At 51.2% G+C, this 13,035-nt stretch overlaps 1 long non-coding RNA gene across 7 annotated transcripts; it reads left to right on the top strand.

The window, feature by feature from the left end:
• Window positions 1-7,549: 7,549 nt before the first annotated feature.
• On the top strand, window positions 7,550-12,629 carry LOC136790843 (uncharacterized). Of its 7 annotated transcripts, none has more exons than XR_010831605.1 (7): window positions 7,550-7,665; window positions 8,269-8,419; window positions 9,866-10,012; window positions 11,198-11,275; window positions 11,459-11,822; window positions 11,972-12,052; window positions 12,487-12,629. It is a non-coding gene; the product is annotated as an uncharacterized lncRNA (long non-coding RNA). The 7 variants fall into 7 exon arrangements; XR_010831602.1 differs by having other exon boundaries at window positions 12,417-12,629; XR_010831601.1 differs by having other exon boundaries at window positions 12,383-12,629.
• Window positions 12,630-13,035: the final 406 nt, after the last annotated feature.

Raw genomic sequence — 13,035 nt, 5'->3', positions numbered from 1 at the left:
CTCTGCCTTCTTTGTGTCCAGGTCTGGGCTCCCCAGTACAAGAGGGAGATGGAGCTCCTGGAGTGAGTCCAGTGGAGGGCTATGAAGGTGATGAGGGGACTGGAGCATCCCTCATATGAGAAGAGGCTGAGAGAGCTGGGCCTGGTTAACTTGGACAAGACTGAGAGAGGATCTTATCAATGTGTATAAATATCTGAAGGGAAGGTGTCAAGAAGATGGGGACAGACTCTTTTCAGTAGTGCCCAGAGACAGGACAAGAGGCAACAGGCACAAATTGAAACATGGGAAGTTCCAGCTGAATATGAGAAAACATTTCTTTACTGTGAAGGTGACAGAACACTGGCACACGTTGCCTAGAGAGGCTGTGGAGTCTCCTTCTCTGGAGACATACAAAACTGTTTTCCCCACCCGCCACGTGCATTTTGAAGGAGGCAGTCCCTAAGCTGATGCAATCTAACTGCATCTAAGCTGTAGGTTGTTACTTCCATGAGCTATAAAGGATCTTAACGTGTTTTTTTTAAATCGAGGCTCATGTGTGTGCATTTGGCTTGCCCGATGGCTGGTGTAGATGATAGCTCACGTGCCCAAAACTCCTTGTGCCGATGTTGGATCTGCCCCTCGGTAAAGGACCACATCCCGTGTGTTCAGGTTTTATTCCTTAACGTGTTGTAGTTATTTTATTTTATTTTATTTTATTTTATTTTATTTTATTTTATTTTATTTTATTTTATTTTATTTTATTTTATTTTATTATTATTATTTCTGAAAGAAAGAGTGGATTTTTTGTGGGTCTCTCTGTGAGCGTATCGAACCAGGCCGCAGTAAGTACGCGTGAGCGAGTAGGCTGCAGCACGTACTGGACAGTAACGGAGTGCTACCCTGCTAGCAGTGGAGAGCCAGGTGAAGGTGTCCAGGGTAAGGGCTTGTTCTGCCTCAGGTTGAACGGAAAGTTTCTGAAGTTGAGCATCCCGGGGGATGTTTGTAGGACTGTTGTTAGACGATAAAAGTTCAGATGGTTGTGGATGAATGGGATTTTATTTGCTCTTTCAGATAGCTATTCCTACCAAAGATCGTATCAGTTACAAAACATAAGCTTGCAGTTTATACATTTTGTAGCATCTGTAGCAAGATAAACTGGCAGATGAATAAATTAGCAAGTACAAACACACGTGACTCTATAGACAAGATTAAGTAACGTGCAGTTACTTCTCTGTAAAAAAATTGTTAATGGTCAACACTGACAGAATTGGGTGATATTTGCAACATAAAGGGTAAAGAATGTGGAAATTTCTAGTATGTTGATATTACTCTGTTAACAAAACTGAAGTACCAGCCACTTGCTATTTCTAGTTCTTCTAGCGCCCCCTGCTGCCACCTGCTGGCGAGAAAGCGGTACTGCAGACGCAACGGCGCGGCGCGATAGCGACCTCTGCCGCCACCTGCTGGTCTAAAGTGGGCACTGCAGGCCGAGCGGCGCCGCGCATGCGTGGTAGCCGCAGCGCCGCCGGCATTCTCGTTAGTGCCTCTGCCTGCGGCAAAATGGCGGCGTCCTGCTCCTGGGGAGAAGCTGTGTCGCCTCGGCTCGGGACGGGACGCGACACCACACCACACCGAGTTTGGTGGTCGGGGCCGCCCCGGGACGGTGCGCGGGGCGAGGCGGCGGGCGGTCGGCGCGCTGCGCGGTCGGCGGTTCCTGGGGCAATGGCCCTTGTGCGGGGCGGGGGGCGAGCCGCGCCCTGCCGGACCCGTGCTCCGCGGGGCTGTGCGGTCTGGCGGTGGCGAGCCCGGGCGAAAAGGGGCGGGGGAGGGAGGGAGAGCACGGAGAGGAAAGGAGAGGCGGGGAGCGGCACGGTGGAGGGGGGCGTTCCGGAGTCCCCGCGGGGTCGGGTGGGCTGCTCCGTCCCGAGGCATGCTGGGAGCTGTAGTCCTGCGCTGCCGGGCGGCCGCCTCGGTCACTGCGCAGCCACCCCGCTGTCGCTGTGGCTTTGGCCCGCGTACGGCGTGTCACACCCCGGTGTGTGCTCCTGGGGGGTGACAGCTCAGCCTCCGGATCCTTACCGAGGAGGAAGCCGGGGGAGAGAGCGAGCGAGAAACGCCTGAACCGTGACATCGTCCCGGCGGCACGCAGAGCGGGAGCTGCGGTGAGTGTCCTGCCGCCCGGCCCCTTTCTTAACCCGTCCCCTGTCCCGCGGAACGGCGGGGAACAGGATGGGGGGGGGCGGAGGGGGGACCGCTGCTCGGGGAGGGCTGGGCATCAGTCAGCAGGTGGTGAGCAATAGCATCGCGCATCGCTTGCTTTGCAATGTTCCCTTATCATCGTTGTTATGATTTCCCTGCCTTTTTTGTCCTATTAAACCGTCTTTATCCGAACCCACGAGCTTTACCTGTTTTTTCTTCCCGAGTCTCCCACGGTGGGGAGAAAAGCACCACTCAGCCATTCGCTCTGGCCACCTGCTGGGTTCAGCCAGAACGAGAATGCAGATGGGAAAGAGCAGAATGCGCATGTCCTCATTTGGTTTTCAAAAGGAAACGGACTAACAAGTTACTCTAGCGAACAGTTTGGGGTTGATTGGGCAAGTTCTCCTGACTTCGGGAACTTGTCAGGACTACCGGTCTTCTCTTTCTAATGTTATTTTTCATAATACTCACCGCAAACCCTTGCCGAATTCGAAAAAGTTACAGGGAGGTCGCCTGTGCTGTCTTTGCGTCTCTCTGGAAAGGGGGATGCGTTGCACAGAGGTGTGACTCTTTTTCTCTAATCTCTCGTCAAAAACTTCTGGGTAAACAGATCCTTCAGCTCGTTGGATACGGACGACCTGCAGGGTTGTTTGCCGTTCCCACGACAGGGATAGCTGCAGAGCGGGTACCGAGCGGGAAGGAGATTCGAGCGACAGCTAATGTCACCATCGAGAGCACCGTGGCATGGGAGCAGCCGGGGACAGGACACGGAAGGAGAACTTGATAAGGAGCTGCTCTGGAAGGTGGAGGCAGGCAGCGACCCAAGAGGAGCAAAATCAGCAGGGGAAGGTGGGATCGGGGTGGGGGGATGTTAAGAATGTTAAGAGAGGAGGAGCAGCCGAGAGGAGCAACTTTTCCCTTTCCTGTGGAGGGAGATGATGATGGAAAACCTGCCCTGAAGAAACGCTTGCCGCTTGCCATTCAGGCTGTAAAGCCGCGCATGCGTCTTCCTGAGACCGGCTGCACGCGTGTGGCATCTCAGGCCGTGAGCTGCTCAGGCAGGGATTTCTCCGTGCAGGGCGTAGAGTCCCTGGGAAAGCCATCATCTGGTGGAAGAAAGCCCAGGGGACTTCTCAGAGGTAAGAAGCCTTCAAACATACAGGGACCCCTAACTCGTGCACTGAGCGTGCGAGACAAACATCCGTGGCACAAAGATCAAGGACGACTTCTCAGAGGTAAGCAGCTTTCCCTTTGTTCCCCCGTCCTCTCAGGAGCCCTCCTTACACTCTTTGCACACGCTTGAGGCCCACAACACTCATTTTCTCCCCTATTTAGCATTCCTAGTCCCTGCTGTGGGGAGTAATTGCCTCAGGTGACCTGAAAATTAAACTGATATTCACGTTTTAAAGAAAAGGTGCAGCACTGAAGAAGCTTCCAGGGTGGAGTGTAGTTGCGCTACATAAAAGATCCTGAGGCCTCCAACCTTAGACGTTGGTCACGCTGGGGGAACCTGGTGTGCTGACTCTAAGAGGAACAGCAGTACGGAGTGTAGAGCAGAGCGGAGGCGCTGCGGATAGGCTCTGTGACGAGACGGGAACTTGGTTGTTCTTATGCGTAACTGAGACTGATTTCCAGTGGAATAACAGTGCTGCTAGTGGGGTGCTATCAGACCCTGAGAGCAAAGATACACTTGCCTTTGAGTGGAAAGACCCTGAAATGGGGTGGAAGCAACGACAGAGATGGACAGTTTTACCTCGGGGCCACCAAATTTATTTGAGCAAGTTCCAGAACAAATTTTTGAGCAATTCCAGCCTCCGGAGGAGGTGTTCCTCTTGTAATATGTGGAGGAATTCTTATTGTCAGGACAGGAGAAAACAGTTGTGAAGGAAGCCACTAACAAGCTATTCGACTTTCTGGGAAAACAGGGCTTGAAAGTATTGGAAAATAAATTACAGTATGTAAAAAGAGAAGTCAAGTACTTAGGGCATCTAGCGTCTGAGGGAAAACAAAGAATAAATCCAGAGAGGATTCAGGGAACTGTCGAGCTACCCCTACCCAAAAGTAAGAAAGGGAACTAAAAAGTTTTGAGAGAGGGGGGTTTTTAAGGAATCAGGGGCCACCAAGTCCAAAGGAAAATAGATACTCCCTGATGGGAGAGAAATGCTGAATCAAGTGCTAGTGAGGCAAATATTAATGTTATATTAATATTAATGTTTTATATCAAAGAGAGCTGTTGGGGAATTCAAGCAACGTGTGACGCTGTGCTACGGAAATGTGTATGTGTAGGAGTATACATACTTTGGCTGAACAAGTACGCAGGAGTTGTGTAGTATGTCAAAAGGTAAATAGGAAAATCATCCGCAGTCAGCCCGAAGCGGGGCAAGAACCAGGAATTCAACCCTTCCAAAGCGCACAGGTGGATTTTACAGAACTCCTTAGAATAGGTAGGTTTAAATACTTAATGAGTCTTGGTCGATCACTCGTCAGGGTGGGCGGAAGCTTTCTCTTCGGTATCTGCTACCGTGAGCATGGTAGCCAAGGTAATTCTAGAACAGATGATTCTCAGCTATGGAGTCACTGAAAATACTGACTCTGATCAAGGAAGTCACTTTGCGCCACAAATGTTGCAAGGGCTAATGTAGACTCCAGGAATTAAGTGAAAATTTCACGCTCCTTGATACCCTTCCTCTTCTGGAAGGGTGGAGCGGATCAGACAGTAAAGAAGCAATTGACTAAGTTCTGGAAACTCGGCTCCCCTGAACGAAGAAGCGCTTACCTTTGGCACTTCTCCGAATTCAAACTGCACCAAGAAAAGATGTGGGAAGGAGTTTCACCATATGAAACGTTACTTGGATTGCTATACCTGGACAAAGGGAATGAATTACCTCAATTTGAGACAAAAGATGCTTTTCTTAAGAACCGTGCACTTGGGCGGTCGTCCTCTTTGTCCTCTCTCAGGACCTGCAGATCATTAGCTCAAACCCCACCCTTGGAAGCCCTGATCCATCCATTCCGAGTAGGAGATTGTGTTTTGATGCGAACATGGAGAGAATTGAAGCTCTAACCTGAGTGGGAAGGAGTGTTCCAAGTGCTCCTGACTACTGAGATGGCAGGAAGAACGGCTGAGAAAGGGTGGACTCATACCTGGGTAAAAGCATCAGTTAACCCTGATACCTGAGAGACTGCATTAACAAAGACTTTTAAGGTTAAAACTGTTAAAACTATCTATTGTAAACCTTTAACTTCTCCTTAGAAGAATCCTTAATGAATTAATGAGTAAAAGGGATTGAATTACACAGAACTGGAGTGTTTACAGGGAACACTCCCTGGAAGTGAGAGAAGGTGGTGGAGTATTTAATCCCCACCAGAAGAATCCTTATTAGTTTGTGATTTTTATTGTTTTGCTTAATTATTATTTCTTAATTATTACAGGGGTGTGTATATATATAGAGAGAGAAATGATGTATTTTAAGTTTATCTTAGTAATACCTATTCTGAATGCATTAGTGGTAGGATAGAGGGAAAAATCAGCATTTCCAATGAATCCAGAACATCTCTCGAGTTCTATCTCGAAATAATTGTTGGATTTGCACCCATGTGCCTAGAAAGACTGAAAAGGCCTTGTCCTTGATTGCTATTTCCAGCAGCAACTATGTCTGGATACTCTAGATTTTTAAAAATGACAGATCATACTCAGTCCTCGGAAGGAATAGATTTTGAAGTTGAGCTCCCTGCACATAATCCTGGCTACAATATACCGTGTTATCGAAGGTGCCTTTTAAACAACATTGATAGAAACTCAGGGGGCGATAGTACTGACCCTGGGTGTGGAACTATCCACGCAGGGAATAATCCACACTGCACCAAATATGGTAGCCACAGGAACGCCAATATACATAGCGCACGCCAGATGCAACGTGAGAATCCTGCAACTGGATGGCCTGTCCCAAATGGCGAGAGGTGGTACTGGCTACGTGGCAATAAAGCCAGGCAGGTGTTGCCCCTGGGATGGAAGGGAGCTTGCACCCTGGAGGCAATAATTCCAAACGTAACTATTATTGAAGACCCACAAAGCCAAAGCCCCCTTGAGACCACACGCAGGATTAAGCGGACTCCAGACAATTCTCTAGTAAAATTCTCTAGTATTTCACAGCTTTGCAAGGTGGTTTTTACCTTGGTTAGGGGTGGGTGAATTAGAAAAAGCGATTGTAAATATCTCCGCTATAACTGAAGAACTAGAAAATAAGTTTGATAAGTTTGCCAAAATAGTACCGTAGAATCGAATAGTGTTAGATTCATTAATAACCTCATAAGGAGGAGCGTGCACTGTAATTAATGCTAGTTGCTGTATATATGTAGATCAAATGGGACGAATTTGACTGATATTTGGGGGGAAAAAAAAGTATACTGGGGGGCGTGTGGGGGGGAAGATCCTACACAGAGTAGCTCAAGATGACAGTTCCTGGGCGTTTAGAAACATTTGGGAGAAACTAACTTCGTGGTTACCTGAACAGAATTGGCTCAAACAACTATTTGTTGGTATTGTAAAAATAATGGCATTGTACGCCTACCATCCCCCGTGACATCCGAAGAAGACTATTGCGCCTTAACGTTGGAGAAACTCAAGAGCGCGGTACGTGAAGAGGTGCAAAAACAACAGTAGGAGTAAGGAAAGGAGAGGAGGGAACTGTGAGAAATTAAGTTGTGTTTTTGCAGTAGAGAACTAATTTTCTGTATTCCGAGGTAGTTGTGCAGTCATAATGAGGAGAAACGCTACGTGGGTAAGCGGACAGTAGGCGGCCTCACTGTTCCGAAATAAGGCAGAAGCTTGAGGAAAAACAGGCTGAGCAGCATGGGAACGGTAAAACAAAGATCACAGGTTCCTGAAACATAAGAAAGGGAAAAAAAAAAAAAGGAAATACGAAGGGAGAAATTAAAGGGTTGAAAAAGAAGTAAAATTGTACATACATGGTATAGAGGAGCGTCGAGTAGCTTGTGAACCTGCAGTACTCGGCCAATGAGGACACAGGGGAGGGGATCAGGCGTCGGGGAATAGGGAATAAAAGTTGATGCTGTGCCTACTGCAATGCGCTCCTGATCGGCAGGACGCCCGCCACTGCAACCGCGAATAAAATAGCCTCAGAGAAGATCGTGTGTCAAGAAAATTATTTGAGACGTTTCTCGCAGATATACTTGACGAGGGAGGACCAAGAACACCCGCGCCTTCTTTAAAAAAAATAAATAAATAAATAAATAAAAGGCAGCACAGGGGCAGCCTCAGGGTCGCCTTCCCGCAGGGAAGCGGCGCCGTGATTGGCTGGACCGTGAGGGCGGAAGTGGCGTCACGGCTAGCCTTAACTCAGGGCGGAAGCGCTCCGTGATTGGCTCGGAGGAACCCAGGGCGGAGGTGCCGTGCAGGGCTTGCCGGCACTATGGGCGGAAGCTGTCGGGCCGGGCCGGGCCGCCGCGGCGCGGTGCCGCAACGAGGTTGGTGGTCGGTGCCGCCCCGGGCCGGGCCAGGCCGGGAGGGGGCGAGGCGGCGGGCGGTTGGGGCGCCACGCGGTCGGCGGCTTCTGCGGAAACGGCCCTTGTGTGGGGCGGGGGCGGCGCCGCGCCGGACCGGACCGGAGCGGACCGGGCGTGCGGCGGGGTCTGCACTGCGCGGGGCTTCGGAGGGCTGGGGGAGAGGGGGGCGAAGCGGCGCGGGGGGGGGGGGGGGGGGGGGCGGTTGCGTGCGCTTGGCCGACTCCCCTCTGCGTCGGATGGACTGCTCCGTCCCGCGGCATGCTGGGAGCTGTAGTTCTGTGGTGCGCGGCCGGTCTTTCCCCGAGCCGGGGCCGGGGCCGGGGCCGGGGCCGGGCCGTGCGCGCCGGGAGGCGCAGGTTGCCGCTGGCTGCGAGCGCGGCTGCCGGCGGTGAGGCGAGCGAGAGCCTTCGGGGGCGCTTCCCCGGAGCGTCGGGCCGGGAGGGGTGGGGGCTGCGGCGGCCGGGCGCGGGTCCTCGCTGCGCTCGATCGTCGGGCTGCGCCTCGGAGGTTTTCCTCCCCCCGCGTGCTGACGGCCGGCTCTCTCCTTTCCCTGCGGCTCACCAGGGCAGAAGCAGCTCCCCGCCGCTGGGACCCCCGCGGGGTTTGTCGCCGAGCGAAGGTGGCGCGGCAGCTGAAGGGAGGAAAGCTGCAGCTGGCGTGCTGCAGTCGCAGGTTTCCCAGGAGAAAGAGCAGCCCGTCTGTCCCAGCTGTCCGGGTAAGTCGCAGCGACCTCCGGGTGAAACCGAGGCGTGCTCGTAAACTTCCTGCAGCCCAGGCTCAAAGGCTGAATCGAATTTGCAGAAGCACGAACCGCTCGGCGCGGGGAAGCGCAAAGGAAAGCCACGTAGTGCCTGCCAAGCTGTAGTAGCTTCTTAGACCTAGAACGAATTGGCCTGTCGACCTCTGTCTCTTTGTTGCTCAGTCTGTGGTACGAGAGGCTAACCTTTGTCCCGCCTCAGCTTTCAGAGTTGTCCTAGAAATAAACCGGTGCTTGCGGGGCTTTCCAGAACGCTGGTTGTGGTCGGTCAAGACAGACGTGAGAGGTAATTTCTGCCTGTCTGTCTGTCTATTGGTTATGTCCTGAGAGTTTTGCTTGAACTGTGTGCAACAAAAGAAGCCTTGGGCCCGTACTGAGCAGCGAGAGAAAGCAAAACTCCAGGTAAGCGCTGACCGTGGCAAAGTTGCTTGGGAATTGAGCGGCTGGGGGCTTTCCAGCGGAACTCGATACGCAGACAGAAACGTGACCTTCGAGGTCTGCCTTGCGTTGAAGCTGTGGTATTTGACCCATGACTGTATGGAGTTGCTAAATCCTAGAGGGAATGATAGAGACGTCCCTGGTGCAGCCTTTTTTGCCACAGTCATTGCAGAAATGTTGGAAAAGTGAGTATCATCCCTCTCTTTAAATTCACCTTTTAAAGCATTCTTTCTGCAGACTCCTGTCTGTGGTTTAGGTACTTGATTTGCGTGAAACAGAGCCAGACGTTCCTATTAACTAGCGCCCCGATTGAAATTGCCTGTCGTCAGAGAACAGGAGCTATCAATGGTGCTTGGCAGTTTAAAATCTCTTGGCTTCTACGGAGGCTAACTTGCCAAAGCGAATAGGAAGTAGCCTAAAGTTCAGTAAAGACGCTGAATAGAAAAGGTCCTCTTCTTGACGGGAAAAGAGCTTCGCAGAACATGAGCTCTGTTTCCCGTAGGGCTCCCTACTTACCCACCCGTTCAGCGATTATTGCAGGCTTTGACTGGTCCCCTCAGGTCCAATATCGCACAAGCGTTGTGCCGCAGACGGTGCCTTAGCTTACTTTCCATCTCGTGCTGCGTTACTTATACCCGCAGAAGACTTACTTCAGCGTCAAATAAACCCTGTGCGAAGCGTCCCCGACTCATGCCAGTGGGACCATCCCGTTGTGGCTGGTAAAATCCAGGAACAGGACGATGCTTGGAGGAACGTAACCTATGGAGGAGCAGGCAACAGTCTCCTGTTAGGCAACAGGTTTTCGAGACTGGTTTTCCCACCCCCCCGCGAATTTTGAAGGAGGCAGTCCGTAAGCTGATGCAATCCAACTGCATCTAAGCTGTAGGTTGTTACTTCCATAAGTTATAAAGGAACTTGATTTTTTTTTGTTTGTTTGTTTGTTTTTGTTTTTTTTTTTAAATCGAGGCTCGTGTGCATGCGTTTGGCTTGTTCCGATGGCCGGTGTAGATGATCGCTCACGTGCCCCAAAGCTCCCTGTGCTGATGTTGGATCTGCCCCTCGGTAAAGGACGGCATCCCGTGTGTTCAGCTTTTCTTCCTTACTGTGTCATATGTATGTATGTCTTTATTTACTTTTCTGAAAGAAAGGGTGGATTTTTCATGGGTCTCTCTGTGAGCGTATCGAACCAGGCCGCAGTAAATACGTGTAAGCGAGTAGGCTGCAGCGCGTACTGGGCAGTATCGGAGTGCTACCCTGCTAGCAGTGGAGAGCCAGGTGAAGGTGTCTAGGGTAAGGGCTTGTTCTGCCTCAGGTTGAACGGAAAGTTTCTGAAGTTGAGCATCCCGGGGGATGTTTGTAGGACTATTGTTAGACGATAAAAGTTCAGATGGCTGTCGACAAAGGGGATTTTGTTGGCTCTTTTAGATAGCTATTCCTACCAAAGATCGGATCGGTTACAAAAGGTTGTAGTAACCTCGCAGTCTCTATGTTCTGTAGCGTCTGTAGCAAAATAAACTGGCAGATGAATAAATGAGCAGGTACAAATACACGTGACTCTACAGCTGAGATAAAATAACATGCAGTTTCTTCTGTGTTTTGTCTTTCAAAGCACATTGTTGCCGAGCGCCTGAGCTTTTTGCTCGCGTTACCGAGGCAAGGAATGACTGCGCTTCTTCCCCCCTCATCCCTCTCTTTTTTTTTTTTTTTTCTCCTCCTCTCCCTTGATGACAGGGACTCGAAATGTTTTCCTCAGATGTCCACGTGAAAATTAAAAAAAAAAAAAAAAAAAAAAAAAAAGGCGATGGTGAACACTGACAGAATTGGGTGACTTTTTCAAGGTAGAGGGCAAAGAACGTGGAAATTTCTAGTACGTTAGCGTTACTCTGTTAACAGAACCAACGTACACGCCGCTTGCTGTTCCTAGTTTTTTGGTTTGGTTTTCCTTTCAGTAGTCTCCCTAAAGGCTCCACAAAGGACACCTTGTGTATCTTTTCTGTTCTTCCAGGATTCATTCGTCAGGAAAGACGACCGTGAAATCTGAGGGCTGTGGACGAGGGCTGTGGAACCATCTGGAAGATGGTTGTTGCAGTTGCCTTTGGTCACGTCATTCGTCCTTTTAGCTTGCCCTTTACTTTACCTTGAGTGGAATTTTTCTTGCCACGCTATGTTTGCAGTGGTAACATTGCTGCCGAGGTGTTTTTTGACTAAAAATGATCTTAACTGTAGTAGTGAATTCACAGCGTGTGGCTTTGTGTACTGACTCCCATGATCACAACTTTTTTTTTTCCTTTGTCATAGATAGGAGAAAAGCTCTTTCCAGAGAGATGGAGAAGGAATTGATTATACCTCTGCCTCATCCTGTGAGACCGGAAGACGGTGAGTGACTAACTGTAAGCTGCAATTCTCAGGAGTCGCATGGCTAAGAGTCTCGGGTTCCTTCTCTGCCTGACCCCCAGGGCCTTAGGCATGGGAAATCTTAGGCTTAATGTTTTTCCCTATGAAATACTGTCACGCTAAGGGGCGTAGCTGACTAACTGTTACGGGTCTGGTCGGATTCAGGTTACTGAACTATCACGGTCACGGATTCACCAATAACGTAGCACGCCCTCGCTCTAGTCGCGTTCAATGAGAACTGTCACGGCTAGGAACAATGCAATGAACAGCAATTTATTACAGCAACAAGGACACAGGTTCTTTGGATCGCCGGCGATAAATTCACTGTCCGCGAAAGCAAGCGAGCACGCATGAAATACACAGGTACTCGTCCTGGCTGTTAATGCATTAAAAGGCACAAAGGCTCTAGAGATTTCTAAGTTTCCAAGGAGACACCTGGTACAACCAAGCGTTCAAATATTACCCCACGGCGTCCCAGTGCGGGGGGAAGAGAGGCTCAGCCCGTCGACTGATCCTGGAAGTCAGAAAGGTATCCTTGGTGATGGTATCTTCCCTAACACCCCCTTTCACTTAAGACAGTTTACATCTATTTTCTCTCCTTTAGGTGGGGCTTGAGTGACTCTAGTCAGGCATACCTTGGTTATGTTTGGTGTAAAGTTTTCTTGCTTTCATTTAAAGGTAGAGGGGTCTGAGAAACTCAGAGCATGCCCTCAGTGAGGGGTGGTCGCACCTTGGAGACACGGAGCTTTTGGGATGGAGGTGTGTTTTGGTATTATGATGATATTAGAATGAGCAAAAGTTCCCTAGAGTGCAGTGTTTTGTTAAAAACATGACAGGTCGTTGGCTCAGGGTAGCAAACGTGCAGCTTATCGGTCTCAGTGTGCACAAGAGCATCTGGTCCCCATCTGGTCGCAGAGCCTATCCGTGGTGTTTCCACTGCGCTTTACGCTCCGTCCCCTTCCTTAGAGTCAGCACACCAAGTTCCCCTAGTGCGATAGCACGTAAAGTTGGAGGCCTAGGGAACGCTTAGGTAGCGCAGCTGCCCTCCACCCTGAAAGCTTCTTCGATGCTGTACGCTTTCTTTAAAAGGTGAATATGAGTTTAATTTGCCTTGTTACTTAAGGCAATTACTCCGCAACTGCCCAAAGCAGTGACAGTGAGAAGCCCACTTCCAGCATCCGCTCCCCACGCAGGGACGGACGGACGGACAGACGGACGCCGCTCTTTGCCTTGCCCGCCAGGGGAAGGGGAGAACGACCGGGCAGGGAGCCCCACCGCAGCCCCCCTCCCGGGAGTCCTGCACAGCAGTTTAATAAAGTTTGCTTTCCGGCCCGTGCCCCCTTTGGTGGTTGCCATCGGGGGAAGTGGCTGTCGCCGTCTGTGTGTGGGTGCAGGTTCCGTAGCGGGGTGGGTGTGGAGGGGGGGCGTGGCCCCGTGTCCACCGGCCGCTGGATGCTGACGACCCCTCGGAGTGCGGGGCCAGCCCTGCCGGGTGGGGGGGCAGCTCGCTGCTGTCTTTGCTCCCCGGGCTGGGGGGACTGCTCTGTGTGGCGGGGGCTGCTTGCAGAGGCGCAAGTGGGGAGGGGGCTGGGGGTTCCCGGCAGGACCCCCAGGGCAGGGGATGGCGTTGTGGAGGCCGGGTCCCGGGGGATTGGCGGCTGGGGCAAGCAAAGCCCAGGAGGGGGTGGCATGGGGTGGCAGGCACAGGTCCGCGGGTGCTGGGCTGCAGGTGGGGAAGCCTG

Source organism: Anser cygnoides, chromosome 4 (genome assembly GCF_040182565.1).
Source record: "Anser cygnoides isolate HZ-2024a breed goose chromosome 4, Taihu_goose_T2T_genome, whole genome shotgun sequence".
In the NCBI taxonomy this organism is placed as follows: domain Eukaryota; kingdom Metazoa; phylum Chordata; class Aves; order Anseriformes; family Anatidae; genus Anser; species Anser cygnoides.
This window is presented reverse-complemented; position numbering and strand designations above follow the sequence as displayed.